Source organism: Microtus oregoni, unplaced genomic scaffold (assembly GCF_018167655.1).
Source record: "Microtus oregoni isolate MIOR12 unplaced genomic scaffold, Mior012 000072F_ref0000427, whole genome shotgun sequence".
NCBI classification, from domain to species: Eukaryota; Metazoa; Chordata; class Mammalia; order Rodentia; family Cricetidae; genus Microtus; species Microtus oregoni.
This window is the reverse complement of record NW_024543979.1, coordinates 7,375,533-7,403,049: the sequence shown is the minus strand read 5'-3', so window position 1 is coordinate 7,403,049 and position 27,517 is coordinate 7,375,533. Positions and strand designations below refer to the sequence as shown.

Genomic DNA, 27,517 nt, shown 5'->3' with positions numbered 1-27,517 from the left:
TCTGGTGATGGAAGGCAAAGGCTTGACTTGGGGCCCCAGAGAGCCCCTGTGTGCTGCCCCCCATAGCCTGTTTCTTCTAAAAAGCCACATCTCCTAAGTTTTCATGACCTCTCAGATCTGAACTACGACAAAAAAAAAAAAAAGAGTTCAAAACATGGAAGAGACATCTGCACCCCACATTCCAGCCAGGCTCAGACAGACACGTGATGCACACTTCTGCACCCCACATTCCAGCCAGGCTCAGAAAGACACACATTGCACATTCTTGCTGATACGGGCACTATAAGTGAGCAGATGCCACTGAATGGTGGTCACGGTGGTTATCTGAGATAGAGAAGGAAGGAAAGAAGCCATGGGGGAAGGCTGATGGATAGACACTAACTTAGGAGTAAGAAGCTCTGGTGTGCTACCACACGGCAAGACACTTATTTTTGCTCACAGTTTCATGGGTTGGTTCTGCCGCTGTGGGTTGTGTGGAGCATGTTGAGAGATGAAGCGCTCACTCTATGCCTGGGGAGCCAAGAGAAGAGGAGGACAGTCAATAACTCCACTATGACGTTTAAGGACACAGCCCTAAGACTGGGAAGAGGTCTCACCAAGTGTCATTTGTGCCGTTTGGACCGGTTCTAAACATCACTAAATTTGACTAAGCCTCCAACACATGAGACTTTGCAAAACATTCCGGATCCAAACTGTAGTGACAGGTGAGACATTAGCTATACATGGCAAGCTGACCTAGTCTTTAAGCATAAGGCTTTTGATCTATTCTTCCCTAGTGTTGGAGGGCAGAGAGGTGTGCATCTTTATAGGCACTGAGCACTAGACAAAGGAGTGGGTGAAATGGGAATCCACTATTAGCTGCATGTAGACCATGCTGTAAAGCTAAAGAGGCAACCAGAAAGATATCTGATATTTTGTAAGATAAATTTATCATTCTGAAATAAAAAGAGACATGGATGTGAAAAAAATCACAATAGCATGTTAGACCTATTTTTCTATTTCTGACTACAGTTACTAAATTTATTCTTCAAAGATGTGATGGCTATTGTGGTTTTCAACTTGACCACATCTGGAATTAATTAGAACTCCAAAACAGTTGCACACACAAGAGGAAATTTTGCTCAATTAAAATCATTTGAAGTAGAAGATCTACTTCTAATCTGGAACATTGAGGTGGGAAGACACACCTCTAATCCAGATCTTTTGAGGCACTAATACGCATCTCTAAGCTGGGCCACACCTGCTTCTGAGAGCCTGTATAAAGGGCACGGAAGAAGGAAGCTTTTGATCTTTGCCTGCTTGTTATTGCTCTTGCTGGCAGGTTCATTCCTTCGCTGGCATTAGAGCCTGCTTCTTTGGGATTCCAGCGTACATGAGGCACCCAGCCTCATGGGCTGGACAGCTATTGGATTCTTGAACCTTCGTTCATAGGCAGCCATTGTTGGGTTAGCTGGACCACAGCTTGTAGGTCATTTTAATAAGTACGTGTAATTAATATATAACATATAATATATCACAAATATATAAGTAAATATATAAAAGATAAATGATAATAAATTAGATAGATAGATATTCATTCTACAAGTTCTGTTATTCTAGAGAACCCTAACTAATACAGATTTTGGCACCAGAAGTGGGTTATTGATTGGCAGACCTGACCATGGTTTCGGGAGGGTTGTGGAAGGACTTTAGAACTTTGGGCCAGAAAAGCCCTTGAGTATTGGGAGTGTAGTTGGCTCTTCAGTGGGAGCTTGAAAGTTAAGAGTGCAGAGAGCAGTGCAGATGATGGAGGCCCCTAGCTTGTGACATTTCGGAGGGAAGTTTAAGCTACCAGGACCACTTGTTATTTTGAGTGAGGAATTTGTGGCTCTGGTTAGCTCAGGCTGAAGAATCAGCTGTGATTACAAGAGACCAGAACCACTGAGGTAAAGCCTTTGAATTCCTGGGACAATAGACGGCTGCTCAGCTGGAGCTGGAGCTAAGAGATCAGCATCACTGAGGTGAAATCTTCTGGGAAGAGTTTCTTCCAAGGCTATGCAGAAGCTGTGCTCCAGAGGTGGCCACAGCTCAGCCAAACTTGGTAGAGTCAGAGTCGCTCAGGTGGTGCTGGTCTTAAAGGCACGAAGGGGTCATGGGAGCAGTGGAAGCCTCGTGCTGTGTAGCAGGGCTGAGGGTCCTAAGGAAACCCTAGCAGAGGCTTTTGGTGAAAGTATGCCCAGTTGTAAGAAGGGATCTAGCATTCTGGAGTCGCCACCAGGACAGCAGCTGTGCTGGGCCTAGAAGACAAGTGTACTGCAGAGCCAGAGAAGTGACCCAAACTAAGGACAGCCCCCCAAAATCATGAGTCCCAGACACAGGGTGTCGTGTTATTTACACATTTGGAGCTTGGGTTCGCTTTGATTTAATTGTAACTGTGCCCTGATTCTTCCATCTTGAAGTAAGAAAATATTTAATTTACTTTTTATTTTATAGGAACCCACAGTTGAGAGACATTATATTTTAAAAGACTTTGGGTTTTTAAAAGAGACTGAATTTTTAAGTGTTTGATTTTTTAAAGACCATGGGACTTTTTAAGTTTGTAAGTGTTTTATATCGTCATGTCTATTATATCTTTATTAATGAGTGACTATCGGGATGAAGAAGAAAGGTGGTGGCTTAACAGTGATGTATTTGTGTGTCAAGCTGACAAGGGATAGGTTGTGCTAACTAGTTTTATGTCAACGTGATACAGCCAAAGTCATCCGAGAGGATGAAACTTCATTAAGAAAATGCCTCTGTAAAGTCACGATGTGGGCAAGACTGCAGAACATTTTCTTAATTGGAGACTGCGGAGGGCCCAGTCCATTGTGGGTGGTGTCTGGCCAGGGCTGGTGAGTTTTGGTTCTATAGCAAGCAGGATGAGCGAGCCTGGGAGTGTAAGCCAGTAGGCAGCACCCCTCTGCATCAGCTCTTGCCTCTGCATTTCTGCCCAGTTTGGGTTTCTGTACTGATGGACTGAGATAAGGAAGTACAAGCCAAATAAACCCTCTCCTCCCCAAGTTGCTTTGGTTGTGATGTTTTATTACAGTAATAGTCACTCTAATGAGGACAAAAGGTTACAACTATCACTCTTTCTTTCAACATGGTTATAGAATTTTAACTTAATGATATTTGGTAGAGGCCTGGAAATATAGGTCAGCTTATTGAGTGCTAGCCTGGCATGCACAAAGCCTCGGTTCAATTCCCAGCACTGTCTAAGCAGGATGTGGTAGTAATGAAATGATTCCAGCCCTTAGGACGGTGAGGCAGGAGGGTCTGAACTGTGAGGTCATCCTTGACTGCAAAGGGATTTTGAGGCCAGTCTGGACTTATAAAGACCCTGTGTCAAATATAAATAAAGAAATAAGTATAAATGATGTTTGGAGAGTTCGTGTTCCTTTGGAAGGGATTTAAGTTCATCTATATTTACACCGCCAACCTCAGGTTATTGTTGTGGGGTTAAAGGAGTGAATGTATTTGTTCTATGGTATCTCCCCATTTTTGATTACAAGAAAAATCAGTACATGTGATCTAATTCACTGGCTTACTCTTTTACATTCTTTCTCTTTATAAATAAAGCAGATGGAATAGCTGAAATTACAGATGCCTTCTTTCCTTTATGGATGTCAAGAAAATATTACAGAGTAGTTGGAATCTTTGACTGGAAAAAAAAGGAATAACCAAGGAGTATGTCAAGCTTTGTGTGTGTGGAAATTTGATGAAAGTGTACCGAAGGCAGCTTTTTACCAGGAGAGTGCTGGCTGGTTAGCTGCGGAGAATCTCTGGGCAGAAGTATTTACCTATAACTTTGTAGCTGAGTCTCAGTTGTGTGAGTCAACAGCTTGATCTCATCAACTGTCTTAGGCAGTGTTCTGCTGTGAAGGGACACACGATCATGGTAACTCTTACAAAAGAAAACATTTAATTGGGGCTGGCTTACAGTTTCAGAAGATTGGTCCTTTGTCATCATGGCAGGAAGCATGGCAGCAAACAGGTAGACATGGTGCTGGAGAAGGAGCTGAGAGTCTACATCCAGATTCACAGGCAACAGGAAGTGAGAGACACTGCAGCTGGCTTTGGCTTTTGAAACCCCAAAGCCCACATCCAGCGATCCACTTCCTCCAACAAAGCCATACCTACTTCAACAAGGCCATACCTCCTAATCCTTCTCAAGTACTGCCACTTTCTGATGGCCAAACATTTAAATTTATGTGCTTATAGGGACTTTTTTTATTCAAGCCAGCACATCAACTTTCTATAATTGGTGGTCCCAGTCCATCCGTCCCCCCCCCCCCCCCCCGTTTATTTACTTGTTACCAAAACCACTGCCCTGGAGAGAGTCATTCACAGGGCACTTACTAGAGTCACCAACAATGGGGAAAGTAGAGGAGTCTCTAGTTCCCCAGAAGTCTCACCTCCATGGCATACAATAAACCACATTCTCTAGTCTGACCACATGCCTAGACGTGTTTCCTGCCAGTGTCTGCTGCAGAGACTGCAGTTCCCTGAACAATTACTCCGAGGCCTGCCCTGTTCTCCCGACAGACTGCAGTGGAGTGTGACATGAGGAAAACATGAAGGTTGCTATAGTTAGACCCTGACATTTGGGACTGTTGGTCATAACAGGAAGCCATGCTACCAGGGCTCCTTTGCCCCTCTGGAGCTACTGTCTCTCTGTCTTATTTCTGTGTCCTTTCGTTTACTTTCTTGTGCTTTGCTACTCTTGGGAACTGAACTGTCCCTCGACTGCTCAGGTATCAGAGGCTTGCTCGACAATGGGGAGGCCTTTGGGACGTGGCTGGATTATGAGGATTAATTCCATCAGTGGGTCAGCCCATTGGTGGATTCACGATTTGAAGGTGTTATTGATAGGCACTGAGGTGTGTCTTAGAAGAGTATATCTTGACCACCAGTGTTTTCATTCTGTCTGCTTTCTGGCTGTGATGAGGTAAGGTGGTTTTCCCTCATGTGACATCCCACCATGTTTCTGCCTTTCTCTGATCCGGCAGTGGGGCCGGAGAGCCGTGGAGGAAGACTGACTTAAGTTGTTTTTCTAAGGTACATTAAGGGATTCAAAGCTAACATGTGCTTCTCTACACAGTCCTTAAATTTCTGACATTAAGTTTGCATGGTCCACTGTTTTCTTTCTTGGCAGGCTCCTATAATCTCACGGAGTAGAACAGTGGATATATTTCTTTTCTCCGCGGTGTCTGAGTGATTGCACGTGTGTGAGGTGCGCATCTGCACATGCGCATGCCTGTGGAGACCTGACGTTGGTGCTGCTGTCTCCTCCGTTGCTTTCTACCTCATTTTCAGCAGTGTCTCTTGCTGAACCTGGAGCCTAGGGGTCCCCTGTCTTGGCCTCTTGCGGGCTGGGGTTATGGATGTCACATCTCTTCAGCTTCTCCATGTGCTCTGGGATCTGAACTCCATCCAGTCTTCACGTTTGCACCTTGCACAGCTTGTGCTCTTTCCAACTCCAGCTCAGGTTAAATTTTAGAATACATATATAGTTGTTGTTTTCGAGACTGAGTTTCTTTGTGGCTCTGGAGACTGTCCTGGAACTCAATCTGTAAACCAGGCTGGCCTCAAACTCACAGTGATACACCTGTCTCTGCCTCCTGAGTGCTGGGATTAAAGGCATGTGCCACCACCACCCAACTATATATAATATTAATATAATTAATACATTCATTATACTATAATATTAGTAAAATTAATAGAATTAATAATCAATATAATATCTGCATACTGAATCTATTTTCTACTGTGTTTCATGAGGTTATTAATTCATTTATTATTTTTCTTGGCAGAACTTCTCTGTGTAGTCCTGGCTGTCCTGGAACTTTCTTTCTTTTTTTTTTTTTTTTTTTTTTTGGTTTTTTGAGACAGGGTTTCTCTGTGGCTTTGGAGCCTGTCCTGGAACTAGCTTTGTAGACCAGGCTGGTCTCGAACTCACAGAGATCCGCCTGCCTCTGCCTCCCGAGTGCTGGGATTAAAGACATGCGCCACCACTGCCCGGCTGGAACTTTCTTTATAGATTAGGCTGGTATTGAATTAAAAGATTCATCTGCCTCTGCTTCCTGGGTGTTTGGATTAAAGGTGTTCACCATTATGCCTGGCTCTTATGTTTGCCTCTGCTTCCTGGGTGATACGATTAAAGGTGTTCACCATCATGCCTGGCTCTCATGAGGTTTTGTTTGTAATTTTAAAATCCTTATTGTTTCACCCCCAATCCCTAATAAATTGAGAGTTGGTATTTTAAGAGTCAACTTTTGTTGAACTATAGAAACTCATATATTCAACACTGTTTATATAATGTGAATGTTTATATAGAACTTAAAGATATATAGCTGTTAAGATATAGGGAATGTATTTATAGGCGCTCTCCACATATATCTCTATCTATCTATATATAGATATATCTGAAATGTGCCCTGAAGACTCATGTATAAAAAGCTTAGTTCCAGTCAATGGGCCTTTGAATTTTGCAGGTTAATGGATCTAATCTAAAGTAAATCACTTGGGACTAGAGAGATGGCTCTTGGTTAAAAGCACTTGATAGTGTCGTAGAGAACCCAGGCTTAGGTCCCATCTTCCATATGGCCACTTATAACCATCTGTAGCTTGTGTTAGTGGCTCCTCTTTGCCCTCATTAGGCCTCCTGGACACCAGGCATGATGCATGGCCCACGGCCATAGATGCAGACAAAAATCACGATCCACATTCATGAGATAAAAATAAGTAAATCTTTAAAGTGTTTCACCCTAACCAGTTGACTGAAAATATATGCACATTTATATTCTGATTATCCATTCATGTACGGGAAAGCCAGTTTTGAAACGGCCCAAAAGTCACATGACTTTAAGAAGCCAGTCTAATCTCTCTTCGCCCCTTGAGGTTGTAGTTGACTTGAACAGGTTAGAATAATGCCTGATGCACACACGGCAAGCATCCAAGTGTTGGCGTCATTAGCTAGTGAAACAATTAGTGTGGACAGTAAAATATCTGTTATTTGAAATATGTTTGCTGCTGCTGAAGGTACCATTTTTTTTGGGAAAGATACTCTCATCTTGCATGAGTAATAAAAACCCAGGGACATATATTGGGGTTCAACCTGAAGATCAGAAAAGTAAAGAAGCCAGTCATTAGAGAGTCCGTTCACCTCTACGATATCTTCAAACCGAAGGGGCAAGGTCCTGTCTCCACAAATCCTCAGATTCCACTGAGTTCCTGTCTCTTCCCCTTTATATTCCTCTCTCTGCCCAGCAATACCGCTCCTGTTTCCACTCCCTAGTGCTGGGATTAAAGGTGTGTGACCTCCCCCCCCCACCTCCAAACACTGGGATTAAAGGTGTGAGCCACCACCACCTGGACCTGTTTCTGGATCGATTTTGTGCAGCCCAGGATAGCCTTGAACTCACAGAGCTCCTTCTGCCTCTATCTCCTGAACCCTAAGATTAAAGGTGTGTGCCACCTCTCCCTGGCCTATGTGACTAGCTAGTGTGGCTGCTTTGCCCTCTGATCTTCAGGCAAACTTTATTAAAACACAGATAATATACCACTAGACTCTCATTCCTGCCAAATGAATGCAATTACAGAATATTCCTCTGAACGTCAATCATATCTTGAAGCTTGGAGGTGCACAGTTCATGATTATTGCTTAACTAATGAAAACTTTTCAAGTTTTTCCACAAGGAAACAGTTCAGAGAAACCAAAGCACTTAGTACGGCAGGCCTAATAGATTGCCCTAGGACGGTTAGCTCACCTTCAACAGGTTAGGGACTTGTTGGCTCAGTTCAGAAGCAAAGTCTAATTAGTGCTCTGCTTCCCCCAGAAGCCTATGGCTGAATGCTTGTTAAAAGGGAGATTTGGAAGACCCTCTGGGGAATCTATTGATTATCTGAAGAGGTAACCAGCATATCAGATGTTTCTTTGTGTGACTCCAATTTGAACAATCCAGGCATGCTTCACAAGGCAGAAACTATCTCTGCAGCGTCCAAGTCGCCCCAATCCTCGGCTTCTTTTAGGGTGTTTTGACTAGGTAAAGTTGAGTGGCTACACCTGACGCCTGCCCACCAGGCATCTTCCGAGTGGCGCCGTTTAAAACCTCTCCTTGCCAGGGCTTCACGGTCAGAGCTGGCATGTGTTGCGTTCTTTAGCTGGTTCCTTCAATAGATAAGAAGAGAAACGGAATCTTGGCCAACTAGTGATTGTAGGAACCAAAGACGGGCCTGTTCCACCTTAAAGGGCCCAGGCATGCCTAGTCCTTGGGTCTTGCAGAGTTTGGTCGCCACCATATTTGGAGCATGCCTACTTTGGGGCGGGAACCTCCTTGGGAGTGATTAGGTCACCGCTGGGGGAGGTGACCTTGTTTGGTTTCTTTGGCACCCGAGAACAGCGGTGCACTGTTCCTGCCGCCCCCCACCCTCCCCTACCCCGCAGCCCCGACCGCCCGGGTGCTCCTCGCCGGCCTCCCCCGGCGGCCCGCGGCCAGGCAGAGGCGGGAAAGACGCGCGCCTGCGCCGTGGGAACCGAGGCCGGAGGCGAAAAGCGGGGAGCGGAGGGGGGGCCGTTGGAGCCGAGTAGCAGCGTACAGAGCGGCGTGTGACGCGGGGACGCCGCGCGCTCCCAACGTCGCCCCGGTTTGACGCACACGGCACCAAACTGTGAGTTTCGGGGGGTCTTCTCTGGTCGGGTTCAGCCGAGCCCCCCCTCCCCTCCCCTCCCGGCCTGGTGTCGGGCGTCCGGGCTCAGGCGGTGGCGGGACCGAGGGTGGCGGAAGAAGTTGTGGGGGGACCCGGCCCGCGGCGCTCGGGCCCGGGGAGCTACGCCCTAGGCTGGCTCCCAACCATCCAAAAGGACGCGTTTTGCCGCACAGGCTAAGATGGCGGCGGCGGCCGAGGAGGCGGAGTTGCTGCTGCACAAGGAGCCCGGGCCGCGGGGTCCGGGAGGCGGCGGCCGCGGGGGGCCGCGGAACCTTAGGTGAGCGGCGGCGGCCGCCGCGGGGCGGGATTCGGCGGCGGGCGGGTGGGGGGGGGGGTCCTTTCCGCTCGGGCGGCGGAGGATCCGGTGGCGGACACAAAGGGGCTGAGCCGGGCTCTGGACTTGGGGGGTTTTGTTTAGTCACATGCAGCGGAGCAGCCAGTGAGCGGTAGGGGGAAGGGGGCCGAGATCGGTGAGGCCCCGTGGGGGGAGCCTGGCGGTCGCCATTGTAATGCCTCGAGTAACGGGGGCGGGCCGAGAGCGCCTCAGCCGGAGCTAGCTCGGTGCGGGGCTGCTGCGTCCGGGCTGTGGAGCTCCGGCTCTGGCGTTAACTGTCCACACCCCTCCCCTGACTTTGGGACCAGACCACATAGCCCTCCCCTTTTTCCCACTGGTCCGCAACATCTTGTGCCGCTAAGTGCCTGGGAAGTAACTCCAAGAGGTAAAAAAAAAAAAAAATCACACGAAGTGTTTGGGTTGCCAGGAGATGATTGGTGGGTATCTAGCTAAAGCTTTTTGCCTCTCCAGGTCTGATTCCCTGGCCTTTGTGTCCCTGGGAGCTTAATCTCTGCCCGAGGAAAGCAGGTGTGCTCCATCCACCTCTCCCGAAAACATGAAGATGAGTTGTCCCAGACCCTTCCCCGGGATTGGAAACTTAGGTGGTTTCTTGTCTCGAGACTGCCACAGACGACTCTCGTGTCGGGATCCATCCATGGTTTAGCGACATTAGTGGAAAAGTTTTCTTCAACTGTTGAAGTAATACTGACTTAAATATAGTTGTTATAAAACTTTTATGGTAGATTTCAAATTTTATGTGATAAACTCAATGAGGGGATACTCACAGCTGGGGGCCCCGAAATGATGGTCTTGTTCTGTGTACAAGTTAATTTCCATAACACCGTCTTCTGTACGGGCAAGTACTGATGGATGCCAAGCTTACTGCATGGGGGTGGTGGGGGGATGTACTGGATTTGTCTTAAAAGTGTCGTAGGTAGTTTAGTTAGTTTTTGGAAAGCATTTCAGAACCTAAACAACGAAAGTTCCCCATGTGCGTCAGTGCCATGTGTCTGTGCCCAGAGAATTTATATCACTTATACTGTATTTCCGGTAGGCTTGGTAAGAAAGAAGCTGAGCTGCTATAATGAAGTTATAACTCAGCGTAGACATTTAGATTAGTGAAACATGGGTGCCTGACTGGTACTAATGCAGTGGTTTGTATATTACTGCTAAAAGTATGGCTGTAAGTTTTTTACGTCATGCATTGTGTTGGAAGAAATGATGTGAATCTCAAAAGAGCTGGTGCCTCGTGTTTGCTGTTGATGTGATTACCTGAAGGAATGTTCAAACACATTTAGATCATTTAAATCTGAACTTTTCAACATTACTTAAAACTTTGGTTTTTCCTTGTTTCTTTGCAGTTATGTATTTTCCCTTCCTTAGTTTCTTTCTCCTAGAGAGCAGCTAACATCAGCTGTATTCCTGGATCAGAGGAGGAACTGTAAGAGAGCTGCTACCCTTTCTCGTCCTCTTAGCAGTGTACTGAGTATGCGTGCGTGCTGTAAGAAGATGGTCTTCAGCTCCTATCCTAGTCCTCGTTGTTAGCCACTGCTAGTGGTTCTAAAAACAAAGGCTATTACTTGGGAGGCCTGGTTAAGTAGTGCCATTAGTGAGATCACCTGTGACAATAAATGTACTGTTAAGTAATTTCCAAAGTCAAAATATATGACTTTTTTCAAAGCAGACTTGACCCAGAAATGTAAAAATTATAAAACAAAACAAAAAACCAAAACCACGTGCTTGATAAATCTTGGAAAGTTGGAGATAACTGCCATTATTGCTAGAAATTGCCAAGAAATGAAATAGGTGCTGGAAACCATCCTAGTGCCCTTCATTTTGTAAAGTTGTTTGGTTGGGTAAACAGCCTCTTAGGCTGCTATTCAGAATGATCTTTTCAGACCAGCTACTGCTAGCACAGGTCTGGGGATGCAACAAGTGCTGCAGCCATCCGAGTTTGTCAGCTGCGCAGAAACAGTTGAAATTGGCAGAAGCCTCTTAGGGGTCATATCAAGTGCTTTTTAAATGACCCTTCCCCCTCAGAGCGTTGAACACTGAGCAGATGTAATCACACGTGGTCTTGTGGTAATTAGGGTCAGCACTGGGAGCTGTGACTGTAGAGTGAGTGTCACTTGCGCATCTTGAATGCTTTCCAGGGTTTTGGTTTGTTCAAGTTCTAGGAGAGCGTTGGAGTTAAAGACTAATGGGTAGCAGAAGGAGTGAAGGAAAGCAGAGAAAATGGTGGTGTGTCTGCCATGCCAAAGGCTCTGCTGGCTGTGCGGATCAGTGCTTTGGACTTTTGTTGCCATGTGACTCTGGGAGGACCAGTGCTCCTAGTCTGAGCACACGAGGACTCGGCCGTAGTACTTGTAGAAATCGGCTTGTCGAGTTGTCAGTCCGAATCTGCAGAGCACAGAGTTTTTAGCAGTCCTTATAGAAAATTAAAAAGAAAAAAAATTAAATTGGTGTCTTTGTAAAATCAAACATTGGAGTGAATGGTGGATGTCATAATTTGGATATTCATAGGTCTTCATGTTTTTCTGCGTTTATCTGGTGTAGAGATGTGTTTGGTACATGGGAAATTGTAAACATATGAGGTGTTGTCCTGAAAGTGCTGTTTCGATTAGGGCTAAGTAGAAGGAGATAGCTTCTTTTAATAGCTCCACTTAGGCCTTTCAGTTTGGGGTTTAAATGACTGCTTCCAGCAGTAGCTCACCCTGCTGGTGGGCTGCAGTCTCCTTCCCTCTCCCAGACCGTGGGTGGAATGCCACCATGTTCAGTTGAGTCTTCCATTAGGAATAAGTCCACGTGAAAGGGTGTTTTCTTGTCTTTTAAGGTCTCAATTTCTCTGCTCCTTAGATTTTTCTCAGCCCTCCAAAGCTGACCTGTGGGGTTGCTTCTTGCTTGAACTTAACCTGACTCTTGCGTGATTATGGGGTTGTATACGTCTGTGTTTTTTAATTGAAGATCTCCAAGATTAGAGACTTGCCAGGCTTGGAAGCCACACTTGAAGTCCTCTTGTTGCTGTAGCTGAGGAAGGATGGTGAAGTTGAGGCCACCTGGGTTTCAGACCCTCAGCCCCTCCACCCTCCAAAATCCTCCAGATGAGAGGTGTTAACAAGAAAAACAGCACTCCGGTGAGGTGACCGCTGCTCTCTCCAGGAGGAGGAATACGGAGATTTCAAGAGGAAAAAGAAGGACGTAGCTGAGGTTGGGGAGGGAGGCTGGATGAGTTTGTCTTGAGAAATCACCTTTGTGCTAATCTTTGACTCCTGTCAGTAGGGAATCGTTTAGGATTCTTGGTCTGTGGCTTTGTGAATAACAGTGCAGATAAGTGATTTATTCCATGAAATTCAGTTCTCTTCGTGCAGGTTGTGGTAGAACCGAAGTTGATTGGAATGGTGCATACAGGTTTTATGTATTGTGTGTGTCTCAACACATACATATCCATAATGTGCAGTGATAAGGAGACCAAGGTGGGTGAATTTTGCAATTAAAGCACCGTTTGCCAAACATGGCGTCCTCTATTCTGTCAGTTACTGAATTTTTACATTTTTGTGGGCTTTTTGTTTTTTGTTTTTCTTGTCTCTCCCTCTTGCATTAGTTGTCCTGGAATTCGTTGTGTATACCAGACTGGTCTAGAACTCACAGAGATCCATCTGCCTCCCAAGTGCTGGGATTAAAGGCCTACAATACCAGTCCTGGCTCAGTTGCTTTACTTTTTTAAAGGTTACTGTCTTAATCTTCTTCCAGAGTTTATCGCAAATGTGTACATTGATGCATTTTACCCGTTTCCTGACCATGTTAGCTATAATTGGCACCTTTAGATCACCGTTCACTGGAGAGGAGGAGGGCGATTCCGAATTTGTTTGCAAATGGTATGAAGGTAGAGGAAAGCCTTGCTGGAGTTGGACATGATTTCACTTGCTAATACCAACAGGTAGAGAGTGTGCGTGTCAGCACGCATACGAACCACAGTGGAGGCAGGAAAGGGCAAAGCTGAGAAACGGGAGCTCTCAGGTGACACTGGTAATGTTTAGATTTAGCAGTGTGCACTGAGTGGATATAATAGCAGTGCCCTCTTAGAAGTCTAGAATTCACATCAAGTTAGCTCTCTGGACCGTAATTCTGAGTAAATGGTGCCCAATAAACAGTGGTTATTGTCATGGTTTAGTCTTCCGACAGTAAATCAGCTTTTCTCCTGTGCTGGCTTTAGAATTGTTTCTGTGTAAGTGCCCCGTCTTAGGCTTTATCTAAAACTGAGAGTTAAAGAATGTTGGAGCAGGCACAGAAGTGTGCCGTTCACTGTGCTCCATTGTTGTTCCTGGAAGTGGGTGAGCAGATGTACTTGGGAGAAGTGCTTCTCAGTGCTGACGGCCTGGTTCACTGCGGTCTTGAGAGGAGAGAAGGTGGATTGGTTCTGTGTGCTTGAGTGTAATATATATATCCTAGGTAACAGTGAGGGGAGCTAGACAGATGGCTCAGTTGGTGCCTGCCGTGCAAGCGTGGGGACCCCAAGTTAGACTGTCAGTATGCATGTAAAGCCAGCCGAGGCATGAGCCCACTAGTCAACCCCAGTCCTGGGCTGGTAAAGATTTATAACCCTGGAGCTCAGGTTCAGTGAGAGATGCTGACCTCAGGCTCCATATACATGTGCAGATACACCCCGTCTGATCCCAGGAATTGGGATCTTTTCATTGGGGCTTTTTAATTTCTCTATATGGAGCATTTCCTTTGCCTGTTTTTTCCTTTCGTCCTGTATGCCCACATGCATGTGTTTGATGTAATGGTAACTTCCCCCTTGATACTCTGTTCTTTCCTCATCACAAACACAAATTCTTAAACAAAATTGTATAGGCTGGTGAAATTTTTATTTCACACAAGGAGGTATGTTGACATGAATAAAATACTGTTTATTTATGTTTAAGAGTTGTTTTCAGCAATATAAAAAGTAAGGGAAAGTCCCCATCCCTTTTTTTTTTTTTTTTTTGAGACAGGGTCTCATGTAGTCCGTGCTGGCTCCTAATTCATTATATAGCTGAAGGTGATCTTGATCTTCCTGCCACCTCCCAAGTGCTGGGAATACAGGCTTGCATCATCATTTCTGACTTGATCCTAGTACTATAACACAGTTATAGTTAATATAAAGTTAAATTGTCTATTGTGTGTTTTGTAATGCTAATGAGCCATATGTCCCCTTTTACATATAAGGAAGCACCTCAGAGTTACAGCGTTATAGTGAACAGATCTGCATTGAGCTCGGGTGTGTCTTGATGCTAGAGAGGAGAGACACAGAAGAATTGACTTGTCTGTTATTTCTAGTGGTTGTAGAGGTCAGTGCTGCATAGCAGACATTTGAGTTGAGCTGCAAGGCTCAGTTTAAAATTGTAGCCACACTGAAAGAAGAAATAGGTCAAAAATCTAAATATAGTTCAGCTCAGCATATCCAAAATGCTATTTTAATGTGTGAATATAACTCAAGTGCTTACATTTGCTATCTATAACAAATCTGTAAAATCCCGTGCTACTGTAGACATAAAGCACACTTGAGTTCAGAGTAGACACAGTTACTGTATTGGACAGTGCACGTAGGGAACGTGCTTTTTAGGGTGCTGGAGAAAGTATTTAACTAGAGAATGCTTGAGAAAAAGGAACATGTGAGAAGAATATTCCTTTAAAAATTGATGGAAATTGAAGCAGCTATACATTGAACCCAACTGATGGATTGGAATTGGGGGTTGGGTTGAGAGAGGTAGAAACACAGACCGATAACTATATGGTGGAGTGTGTGTGCATAATCTGTTAGTACTTTATGAACAGTGAGCTGATATTTAGGAAAATTAATACTATGCATAGTAAGAAAAATGCTGGGAAAATACTGAAGTTTTGTGTACCTTCTGAGATTTCCCATGTTGGGATATTATTGTTTGATTTGCAGCATATGGTGATTGGTCAGGAAGACTGGAAACTGAGGAATGGATTTTAAATTTAGCTAATAGTGACTTGTTTTTAAATGTTTTATTTAGGCAAAGCTTAAACACATGGAAATACCACAAGTCTATCCAGTGCCAAATAATGTACACAGATCCTTTTCGGTAGAATCCAGATCATGAAAACGAACATTTTTGGGGCTGAGGAGGTGGCACGATGGTTAAGAGCACTTGCTGCTCTTCCAGAGGACCTGGGTTCAGTTCCCAGCACCCACACTAGCAGGTTCACAACTGCCTGTAACTCAGGTGCCCTCCTCTGGACTCTGGGCACTGCACTCACATGTGCTTGTGCATACACTGAACACACACAAATACAGTCTTTAAGCCCCCACCCCAGTTTGAGCACTGCTCTATGGGCAGGCAGATCTCTGGGTTCAAGGCTGACTGAGCTACACAATGGAACCCCGTCTTTCAAGAAGTAGTGCAGAGCGGTTTCTGCACTGAAAAAGGTGCTTTGTAGTGATTCCCTGTCAGATGTATCAGTGCTCGGTTAGTTTTGTTTCTGGACTTGGTGATGGCATACATGTTCTTTCCAGGGGTGGGAGGAGCGAGTGAGCCTGTTTCTGCCCTTGCATGAGTTTGGAGGAGTCAGATGGGATGGGAGTTGATATGGTGATTTGTGCCCAGACTGGAGAGCAGCTCCTCGGATTTTACTGATAGCAGCTGTGTAGTGGTTAGTGTTAGGATCTGGAAGTTTTAGAATATAGAGATTTGAATGACTCCACAGAGAACAACTGTCTGCTTTCAGTATAGTATTCTTATGCATATGGCCAAGAAGTATGGGATTGTCCCCTTACACAGATGCCTTTTGGAGACTTAATAGTAGCTTCTAGATTAATGTTCAGGTTTTTCAGGCTGCTTAACGAGGTATTTGAGGATGTCGTACTGTAATTGTGGAGGTAGTAATAAATTATACTTGTTTTTACAGTTCAGCATCCACCTTTTAAGTTAAAAGATTCTGGTATTTGTTAACCTATGAGTAACTAGAGTATTACCTTACCGGAAGATTCTGAATGGTTAAAACCTACAGGGGAGGCTTTACCAACTGAGAATTGCAGTGGGAATGCTGGCTAGCACTTGGGAGAGTTGAAGGTCATCTTCTGGCTACAAGGTTAATGAGGTCAGCCTGGGCTGTGTGAGAGCCTGCCTCAACCCTCCTCCCTGCCCCTCATCTCCACAGAAAGAAGAAACGGAGAAATGTATTTGCTGATCATGATTTTTATCTGTTGGAACCAGTAATTTCATCACTGTTAGGCATTACTGCTAAGCAGTGGAAGCCTTTTTGTATAATGTTAAATCGGAGAGTTTCTTTTTCCGTGAAACCTAAGGACTTAGAGTTGTAAAGGTGTATAGAAAAGAAATAATGTAGCTTACACTTTATTATTACTAGTTTTGAAGAATGGATATGTTTTGCATGTTCTGTAAAAATTGCCATGAAAAGATTTTATTAACATTTAGATAATGAATGTGTTTGAGCTAATAAATAAAAACTTGTATTCCATGTGAAAAATACTGTTTTTTGTTTTAAATAAGTGTTTAATATGGGATATGCTGTCTTGAGATAGCAGTTGTATCTGCAGGATTGTCTTAGGTCAGTAGGACAGGTGAAGTGCACAATTGGGCAGATTAGTCATTGAAAAAAGACTTAAATGTTAAGACTTTATAAAAAAAACTGGATTTAGGAATTCACAAAGTAATATGTTATTTAAGTTTTTGGAACTCACTTTGTAAACTTGGACATGTTTATGGTGCTGAGTTTGATAACTGAATTTGCTTTCGTTTTTAGAAACATTTTGTTGTTTGCATGCATCACTTTTTATGTCTTTTTTTAACCTTTTGAAACTTTATTTAAAAAATATCACGAACAAATGTTTTTCACTGCAGTATGTGGTGTGTTGCATTTTCCAGTCTGGCCACTGCTTTAGAGCTCCAGTGTGTCACACCATGAACTGTGCGTGGGTCTGAGCAGCCGACCTTGACAGGCAGGCAGGAGGCTCAACAACATAATGAAGATAGCAGGCTGGCTAAATGCAGAGCACACCTGTAAACATGATAGAGCTGAAAATGACAGTGTCAGTAGAAGTGGTGCAGTTTACAGGTGACATCTGCCACCACGTGGTTTTGAATCTGGAGTGATACAGTAAGTTATTTTATGTGTGTGTATTATATATACATTTTTTTTTACATCAAGTGGAATTTGCAGTCTATGCTTATACTTTTCAAAAATTTAAGCAGGGTGGAAGTCCAGGCTAAAGGTAATTTTCTCTAGAGTAAATCCAACAACTTCTTTCAATAACTAATTGTTAAAAACCTTGAAGTAATTAACAAAACGAGAAGACAATGCACACCACAGTTGCCCTTCACCTGCTTTACCTGGGCTGGTTGTACGGTTGGCTTAGTGTCTCAGCATCCGTAGGAACGCTCCAAAGAACTGGTGACTTGGAGGCCACTGGAGTGCACACTGGGCTGGTCAGGGAGCTGCTTCGTAAAAACAGCGGTTACCTAAATTTTGAAGAAATGCTATAGATAGATATAAATAGACTTATCAGGGAGAAATTGATGTTAAAAGAAAACCACACTGCTGGGAATTATAGGATGCCAGCGTTATCCTTGATTAATCAATTTTAAAGTAAAGGAAGCTCAGATAAACTTAAGATTGTAAGAACTGGAAGGATCTGAAGTTTGCCTTGGAAATTTGAAGTAAAAGTTTCACTGATCATTGATTCGCCAGAATTCCATGAAAAAGGTAGGAAAAATGTAGCTATGGTGTGCTTGGGGCAGTGACTGACCTGAGTCAGGCAGAGCTTGTCTGCTTGCTGGGGGACGGTATGACACACAGAGATCTGCCTGCCTCTGCTTCCCAAGGGCTGGGCTTAAAGGGTGCTGGGCCACATCCAGAAAGAAACTGATGACACGGACTATTGAGACCGCTGCCCGTGTTGTACAGAGCCCAATAGAAGGGCACATGGTGCTGAGAAATGGCTGGTGGGTGTATAAGCGTGGGCACTTAGTCGGGTGGGGATGTGGAGGGGACAGATTGGTCTTTGGAGGTCCTTCACGGGCCAGCTCCAGGACATCTCCAGCCTCCAGTGAGGCACACCTCACTGGATAAACACGCAAGCACACACACTCACATATACAACACACAGTGGAACGATGTTACTGTTTCCTGCTATCCAACAATTTAGTTGGTAAAGTTTACATGCAAGTTACAGATCTTATGACACATGAGTCTTTTTCCATGAGAAACTTGGTGATTTGAGTTATTGTTAAGTTTGTTGTAAGAACATTGGCGGTCAGCCAGACCTGCATAGTGAATTCCAGAACAGTCAAGGCCACGGAGAGCCCTTTCTCAAAATCCAAAACAAAAACCACTGAAACCCAAGAAAGTTATGCTGTGATGGAATGGATGGATGCTGAATGACATATTTGAGTTCAGTGAGGGCAACGCTGAATTGGAATGAAAACAGTGCATATTAGTCATAGTATAAGAACTGATAGAAAACCAGGCAGTAATTAAAGTTAATTATCTGGACTGTGGGTTTCTGTTATTAAATAGGTACTTGTTTTAAAAACTTGGGACACTTATAGACACTCCCCTGAACTAGGGAAGAAAGCAGGCCCTCCTGCTTGGCAGACAGGAGCTCCGCCTTCGAGAGAGTGTTTGTGCTCAACATGAGGGGGATACACCTAAAGACTCAATTCCCTGGCTTTCATGTTTTTATAGTTTATATGATTTATCTTTACTAGAATGTCTAAGGCCCCTTAATTGGATGTAATTGTGTTTGGTGACACCTGGAAGTATGTAATGTGTAGGCCATTCTTGAAGTGGAATTGGGAAAAACATGGAAATTACAGCAGAAATAAAATTTAAATATTTCCTGCTTTTTAGAGAATTAAACAACATTTGGGGCATATGGAATTTTACAGTTTTAAGTTAGTGTGAAATTTACGTTTTAGCCATTCTGATAGTTAATATTAGCTCACAGCTCAGAGTTTTTGGAAACTTGGGAGAATAGTTACATTTGACTCTTATCTTGGTTGCTGATCATCCCTCAAATCAGCTAAAGCAAAAAAATGTTTCCTTTGCTGTCAAGTAGGGCCTGGGAGTTGATGTAGATAGGATGGCGAGAAGCGGAGACCACAGAAAGGACTCCTGTAGTGTGGGTGCTGTCTCTGGCTGTGGGTAATGAAGTGGCTGCCTGCAGGGACAGACACCAGGGCCCTGAGCTGATTGCTGTAAAGGTTCCCGTCTAGCCTTCCACACAGAAGAGCTAGAAGGTGGAGAAGTGTGTGATGCCCTTAGGGTAGCAGTGCCGTAGAGTTAGAAACTGTAGACGCGCCTGGTAGGGAATTGTCGGGCTGCCTTCAGCTTGCCTTGCTTTCCAAACCTGACTTTGACTTGCTAGTTTTCCTTTGGATTGTAGTTACCTGGAAACTTACTCAGTATTGATTTCTGCTCATCTTCATTAAACATTTGCTGGGTTTTGTTTTGCTCTTTGGGTTTACTCTATAAAAACCAGGCCGGCCTGGCTGCAAACTCAGAGATCCACTTGCCCCCGAAGCTGTAATTGAAGGCCGCTCCACTCTGCCTGGCCTTGCTTTGTTTTTAGACAGTGATAACAAACGATGAAAACAAAAAATATAAAAAACTAAAGTGAGTGATACTTGTGTGCCAAAACAGTTGAAGAAAGGATTGTTTCATTAAAAAGCTCGGTGTACTAAACACTACGTTAGGCTTAAATTTGTGTGACTGACAAATAGCTTCGAGATGCAAACAGCTTCCTCAAGAAGCTGGTAACACTAGTCTTGGATCTTAACTCACCTTTTAGAATTTTATAAGTCAAACACCAACTAAAGACTGGTTAGGGTTGAATGGCAGTGCTTTATGTGGTAGGTTATTCCTAGTATTTCCAATAGAGTACTTACTTTCTCAAATTCCTGTGATTCTTTTTATTAAAAAATGTTTTTATAAGTATATTGGAGGCCGGAGAGATGACTCATGGGTTAAGAGCACATATTGATCTTGCATATAAATCCTTTTTAAAAGGTTATATATTGGCCTCAAAAGGGGTTTCAATTTTATACAAGAAAAATCCTCTAGGTCATGTTTAGCTATAGTGTGCAGTAAAACTTGATGTTAGGTCACAAGAAACTAGAGTAGCCACTGAGACTTTACTGCTGTGCTTTGCTCAGACTTGGAGCAGAAAAAGGAAAGATGATCAACCTTTATGTGAGCATCGTGGGCTAAACAGCCGCCCGCTGTCAACATCCCTCTGGGACTTCAGAGGAGCAGGAGAGTGGCCATGAGGTAAAAAGCCTGGCGACAAGCAGCGACTACTCACCCAGTGAGGGGGCCTGCGCCTGGTCCTGAGTTGGTGGCTGCAGGTCCCTTTGAAAGAAACTTGTAAAAACCTGTAAAGCAGCATTTGGGATCTTTTACCTCCAATTTTCTTTTCTTACACTGAACTGGAAGATCTGTGTAGATGAGAATAACTAGGCAGAGCTCAGGGTAAGGGTACGGACCTAAACTCAGGGAGGATAACTGCATTTTGAACTAGAAACCAACACCAGCCTGTTTTCTCCTCAGTTCTGTCAGGATCCTATTCCCAGAAGCAAGATTGGAAAATTCATCCCTTTACAGCAAGCTGGTGTGAGAAAGGAAAAACAAAAGCTCAGTTGATAACAGAAGAAGACCCAGGTAAATGACTCAGATTGGTTTATTATAGTGGCACCTGCCCACAGACAATTCCTACTTGACTTTAAATACCTGATCCTAGGCCTGAGGACCCCCAGATGCTGAGAATAACAGAAACTGCTGGAGGAGAAAGGAGCGGTGCTGCAGGAAAGGCTATCGGGGGCCTTTGAAATCTGCAGAGAACAAGGGAGAGCTTAGGAGTTAGAATAGAAGTCATAGGGTGGGAAGTCCAGAGCCCTGAACATTTAGTAGAAAAGTTAGTTCAGAGTCTTAATAGAAAGTTGGGTGGTCAGGGATGTAACGTAGAGAAAATCGAATCAGATCATGTGTGGAGGCTCAGCACAGGAAAGATAGTTACAGACTAGAGAATGAATGGAAGAAGTTAGTGATTGAACCCCAGTTGAATTTTACGTAAAAAGGGAAGCCTGGCAGAGGTGCACACCTGCCGAGTACACACCTGTGCTTTAGTGTGACTGAAGCAGGATTGCCAATTTGAGACTTGCCTGGGCTAGCTCAAGTTCAGCCTGGGTGGTGTAGCAAGACAAAGTCTCGGAAATTGAAAAGGGGGAAGGGGAGGATGGAGGGGTGAGGAGCTGGACTGTAGCTTGATGATAGAGCACTTGCCTAGCATGCCCGAGGCTCTGGGTTCAATCCCTACGAAAACACACATACCACTTAGAGAATGCTCAGCGTAGTGTTTGGAAACGTCCGTGTTGCAGTTCTAGACACCAGGGATAAGGGAAGGTGATCAGTGTTGATGAAAAGGTTGTGAATTAACATTGGGAACAATTGATGGCGAGATGATGCTTTCACAGTTCTGAAGGAAAACCGCTGCTGTGTGTGACTTGTTTGCACTCCAGCACCTTGTCACATATGCGAGCAGCCATAAAGTCCCAGAACTGCTTAGAGTCTCCTTCAGATGCTCTAGGGAGTTCCTGAAAGGCGTGTGTGCTGCACAAAAGACGCTGGGGTAAACTCCAGAGACTGTAGAGGGAGAACCAAGAATGCAAGGGTTTGGAGAGTAACCAGTTGAATTTGGGGCAGGAGGTGATCATCAGGTAAAACCAAAAGCCGTAATGCTTCCAACCAGAACTTAAATTATTTCAAGTCTTATTTTTAAGTGTGTGTGTGTGTGACCTTTGATACTTCTAGAGCTGGAATTAGAGATTCTTATGAGTCACACAGTGTAGATGTTGGTTTTCTGGAAGAGCAGCAAGTGTTCCCATCTGCTGAGCCTCTGTCAAGCCTCTGGAACCAGAAGTTTTTCAGATTTCAGAGGGTTTTGTTTGTTTGCTTGTTTGTTTTGAATATTTAAGTGGAATTTACCAAGAGCATCAGACGCCCCCAAAGTTTTGGATTTAGAGGTTCTAGATTTCAGAGTGTTGGACTAGGGCTGTTTATAGAAGCTTTGCGACCTGTATTTGTAGGGGTAGTTGAATTTCTTTAATGACTGTGTGCTCTGGAATGGTGAGTTTCATGCTGGAAGAGTTAGGAAGTGTGAGGAGTGACGCTAACTCCTTTCTGGAAGGTCTGCTAATATTTCTCATATCTTGAGTCAGTTTGGGCAGTTGTTAGTAGGAAAGTCTCACAAATGTGCATGTCATCCTTGTACAGAGGTCATGTTAACGTAAGAGTTTGCCCTGGCAGGATGGCCCAGACGTGGATAACTGGATCCACAGAAAGCCTGAGAAAGCTTGGGAAAGAATAAAGCATGTTTTCTTGGTAGTAGCAATTTCTTGGGTCTGCTCTGCTTGCTAGAGGCAAGCAAGCGCTCTCATCTAAGAGGCTTCCTGACTCAGCTTTAGCTGCAAAACCCTGCAGCTCTTAAGAGGTCCTGCTACGAAACACTTAAATGGTGTTGATAAAAGCTGACTGAATGCTTGTTTGTTTTCAGCAGTAGCAGGAAAAAAGCTGAGTTGTTTTAAAATTCCGGCTTTCTGAGCCATCCTGCCAGGGCAAACTTTGACTGTTTGAGGCAGGAGGGCCGGCTACAGAGAGAGGACTTAAGTGTTGTCTGTGGACATACTTGGCGGCCAGGAGCTGGGTGGCAGGAACGCAGCCCGCAGCTCCTACTACAGGTCTCTATCTGTTTCAAAGAGAAGTTCTCTGATGAGGGGTTGAGGACTACCCTTACCTGTAGGTATAAGGACAAATATTTAGAAAGTAGTTAGTATTATGGTGCCTAATAAATTAGTGGTTATAGTTTGTCTTCCATAACTGTGAGGGTGATTAGCTAGGTTTCCAACACTACAAAGCATAATTCCCCTCTTGTTGAATGTGTTTTCAGTCCTATTGGAGAGTTGATGGTCACCGCCAAAGTATGTGCGCCTTTACTGTTCCCTTAGGGTTCTGGTACCCTGCTGGTTATTGATATAGTTTGTAGGCATCATAGCTGTGTAGGACTGTTGGGTACTCTCCCCCCCCCCCCCCACACACACACCTTGGAAGCTTGCATGGTGCCTTCTAGTCCTCAAAGAGGGCATGCTCAGGTCATTTTCCAGAGCCTTTGGGGTAGCCAGTCTGGTCTTCTTAGTTGGCAAACCATTTCTCTAGCTCCTGAGTTGTGATTTGAGTCAGCCTGTAGAAGCAGGTTGTTTATTACTTTAACAGAAACTGCACTGTCCATTTAATAGTATTGTGGTTCTGCTGTTTGTTTCATAAAAATACGCTATGAGATTTTGGAAGCATTGTTTATATATTGAGTTACCAGTTGTATAGATGTTGGTAATTCATTTGTACTTCATCTTTGTTGTCAATTACATTATTTTTGAAAATTTGTTGCCATTATAACGTTTGTAATTTGAAATTGGAATCTTTTTTCCCTAAAATCAAATTGGCATGTTGTGGTTATTTTAAGTTATGGACAAATAGCTGTCAAGTCTCATGTTTAAACGTAAAGTGTGGACAGATTCGGTAACTGTAGACACATGAACTTGTCCTTATGTCATGCAAATGAGCATGCCCATTACTTTCAGGATTCTTTTTTTTTTTAAATATTTATTTATTTATTATGTATACAATATTCTGTGTGTATGCCTGCTGGCCAGAAGAGGGCACCAGACCCCATTACAGATGGTTGTGAGCCACCATGTGGTTGCCGGGAATTGAACTCAGGACCTTTGGTAGAGCAGGCCATGCTCTTAACCTCTGAGCCATCTCTCCAGCCCCTCAGGATTCTTTTTATATCCCATCTGTGATCCTTTCCTATTGTCCGTCCCTTCTGTCCTGGAAATGATGGATTGCATTGTCAGTATGGGATAGTTTGCATACCCTGCAGTTGTATTAAATGAAATGAGAATTCTTTTGCATGGAGTTTTTCACACAGCATACTGAGATTCAGACATGCACATCACCAGCACTCAGTATGATTGGTTTTAAAGTTGTGTAGTGGTGTCTTATTGCAGCTAGTGACAAAGGGTGCCGTATATCCTCATATATTCAGTCATTTGGGTGAAATAAAGGACACTCCAAATCTCCTGCCTGTTCTGTTGAAAGTGTAGAAACAGGCAACGAAGCACACACTTACTTGTAGTCTTCGTGATAAGCCCTTGTAAGTTTCTGGAACATGTGCTGTTCAGGTGTCTTACATGCAATGCCACAGTATTAGCATTTAGCGTATGCACATCCTGCTCTACGGTTTAATCTCTTGGTGACTGAGTACCCAGTGCCAGCTGAGTGCCCTCAAAGTTTGTGCCCTGTAATTCTTTGAAACTCTTCCGTTCTCTAGCACTCTCCCCACTTTTCCCTATTTTTACACAGTCTGCCCTTCAGCATTGCTTTCTTTCTCTGCTGAATCAGGACCCTTTCTGTCCTGGTGGTTAACTAGTCGGTGGTGTTTTCTGTTCTGTCCTGGTGGTTAGCTAGTCAGTGGTGTTTTCTGTTCTGTCCTGGTGGTTAGCTAGTCAGTGGTGTTTTCTGCTCTGTCTGAACGGCATGGACATGATCTCTGATTCTTGTTGAGTCAGGGGCAGTCTTCTTTATCACCCTTCGCGATGATGTAGTTTTGACTGGTTTCTGTGTAGGGTTGCATAACTTATGGCTAGACACTTCCAGGTAGTTGTTCTGTCTCTTTGCAGTTCCTGTACACTTTGCCTTGAAGTTGCTGGTTATGTGTTTTGGGCTCGCTGCTCAGTCTTTTGTGTGATGGGGTATGTCTTTTCCTCAGGCATTAGATTGTTGCTTCATTTATTTCCCTTTTATGCTCACCCTGAAGACGGTTGTGCTGCATTTGAATATATTTGGTTTTTAGGCTATTCTTGCAGAAGAATAAAGCTCATCTCTGTTACTCCACCTAGGCCATTATATGTATTCTTTCCCCTGTGTGTGTGGTTTTTTTTTTGCATTAGGGAACATGCAACATATTAATTTTTTTTAAGACTTATTTTTTGTGTATCATTGTTTTGCCTGAGTGTCTGTCTGTGCACCATGTATGTGTTTGGTGTCCAAGGAGACCAGAAGAAGGTATTGAATCCTATGGAACTGGATTTACAGGTGGTTGTGAGCCACCATGTTGATTCTGGAGCTCAAACCTGAGTCCTCTGCAAGAACAAGCACTCTTAACTACAGAGCCATCTCTCTGGCTCCAGGAACACACAACGGCAAGGCAAATCCATCCTAAATGTTCTCATGGTTGAAGTTTACTAGGATTGGTTACCTTATAAAGCAGATCTCTTGAACTTTTAGTACTAGAAAACTGAAACTCCGTGCCCATTAAGTTCTTGTTTTTTATGTTCATTCTCCATTTGGATTTTGATAACCATTTTTCTTTACTGTGGTTTTGACTAGATATTTCTTTTTTTTAAATATATTTTATTTATTTATTATGCATATAATATTCTGTCTGTGTGTATGTCTGCAGGCCAGAAGAGGGCACCAGACCTCATTACAGATGGTTGTGAGCCACCATGTGGTTGCCGGGAATTGAACTCAGGACCTTTGGAAGAGCAGGCAATGCTCTTAACCACTGAGCCATCTCTCCAGCCCCCTTGACTAGATATTTCATGGGAGGAGAATTATATTGTATTAACTTTTGTACTAATTTCAGTTAGAATAATGCCCTCAAGTTTTGTCCATGTTGTTATATACTCTATAGTATTTCACTATATGTAATACATTCTTTGTTCATTTCTCCATTAGTGGATAGCTGAGTTGCTTTTCCCTGGTATGAGTACTGTGGATACTGCTCTAGATATGGACATGCAAATGCATTTGCTAGGCATATGCTAATTTTATTAAGTTTTTTGAGGTACTGCTTTTGTTGGCCAGAATGGCCACACCTTTTCTGTTGCTCACAGTGCAGCAGTGGTCCCCGCTTCTCTGTGTCCCCACGGTGCTGGCCTCTGTTTATCCTTATAGTGATCATCTCAACATGGGTTTGACCTCTAATTCTCTGTAATAAGTGATATTGATCATCTTCTCGTAGGCTCATGTTCTGTTTGAATTTAGAGAATTGATTTTCAAGTCCTTAGCCCTTGAAAGAGTTAGGCCGTTGTTCTTTGCTGTAGTTTGAGAGTTGCTCCGTGCTCTCTCATGACATCTTATGCCCAGCTGGGTGCAGAAGTTCTGCAGTGATGAAGCCCTATTCGGCCAACAACCTGGAACTTTTTCTCTAGTTTTCTTCTGGGAGTTTCATGTTTTTACATTTTATGTCCTGATTTTTAGTCCATTTTTAGTTAATTTTTGTATGTGGTATGAATTGTCTTTTTGTTTTGTGTGTGGATATTGGGCTTTACCAAGATCTTTTCTTGAAGAGATGTTTTCCCCACTCTGTATTCTTGGTCCCATTATGAAAAACCATTTAACCTTATGCTGGGGTTTCTTTCTGGGTTGTTTTGTTCCATTGGTTTTCATGGGTTTGTCAGTAAGTCATAGCATTCTGTTGATTATACTGATTTTTAGTATGTTCTGAAATCAGGAAGTGTCAAGGCTTGTTGACAATTGTCTTGACAATTCAAGTGGCTGTTTCCTTTTCTACAAAGCTGTGCATTAGCTGACTTTGCCGTTTTAACCATGTGTTCATTTATGTCTTTAATGTCACTAGTCCTTTCTTATTTTCATAGTACAATTTCTTTTTTGTTAACTCCTAAATAATTTTTAATGCTATTACAGATAAAATTGTTTCCTCAGTTTTTTTATTTTTTGTGTATATGAATAGCAAGTGTTTTTAATGTGTTGACTCTGTTTTCTGCTACGTTGCTCAGTTTGTCAGTTAGCAGCCATAGGATTTTATTTTGAATTCTGTATTCTTCATTTAGGATCAGCCTATCATCCATAGGCAAAGATCATTTTCCTGTTTCTTTCTGAATTGACTGCACTTTTATTACCTGTCAAATTTCTACACACACATTTCTGGTGATGCAGTGGATGGAAGTGGTAAGAAAAGGGAGCACTGTCTTGTTTCCGGACTTAAGAGAACACTCAGTCTTTACTCCTGTGTTTACTGTAGACTTAGGACACGTGTGAGCATTCCGGTCTGAGTTCAGTGGGCAGCAAGTGCCCAGGACAGCTGTGAATGCTAGGGTGTTTGTTGATGACAGTGGTGTCTAAAGGTGGACACCCCTTAGTTGTGTAGTTTTTATCAGGTTGAAGTGGTTTCTATATTTAGTTCTATAATAAAGTAGTGCTGAGTTTGGTTGTGTGGGTCTTGTACATCAACTGAGATGAAGTTCTGACCCTTCCCCGATTACTGTCGATTACAGTAGTTGCTCTTTGTTGAGCTATGTGTGCTGTCCAGGCTATGACTCACTTGTTGCAGTACGTAGTTCTTTATTA

General features: G+C 43.6%; 1 protein-coding gene across 13 annotated transcripts in view; it reads left to right on the top strand.

The window, feature by feature from the left end:
- Nucleotides 1–8,448: 8,448 nt before the first annotated feature.
- Znf644 (zinc finger protein 644) overlaps nucleotides 8,449–27,517 on the top strand; it is a 65,783-nt gene continuing 46,714 nt past the window's right edge. For 5 of the 13 annotated variants that reach the window (XM_041641995.1, XM_041641996.1, XM_041641985.1 and 2 more), the window contains exons 1-2: nucleotides 8,695–9,004; nucleotides 20,639–20,749. The gene's annotated coding sequence lies outside the window, so the exon portion shown is untranslated. The other 8 variants (XM_041641990.1, XM_041641998.1, XM_041641988.1 and 5 more) reach the window with 7 other exon arrangements.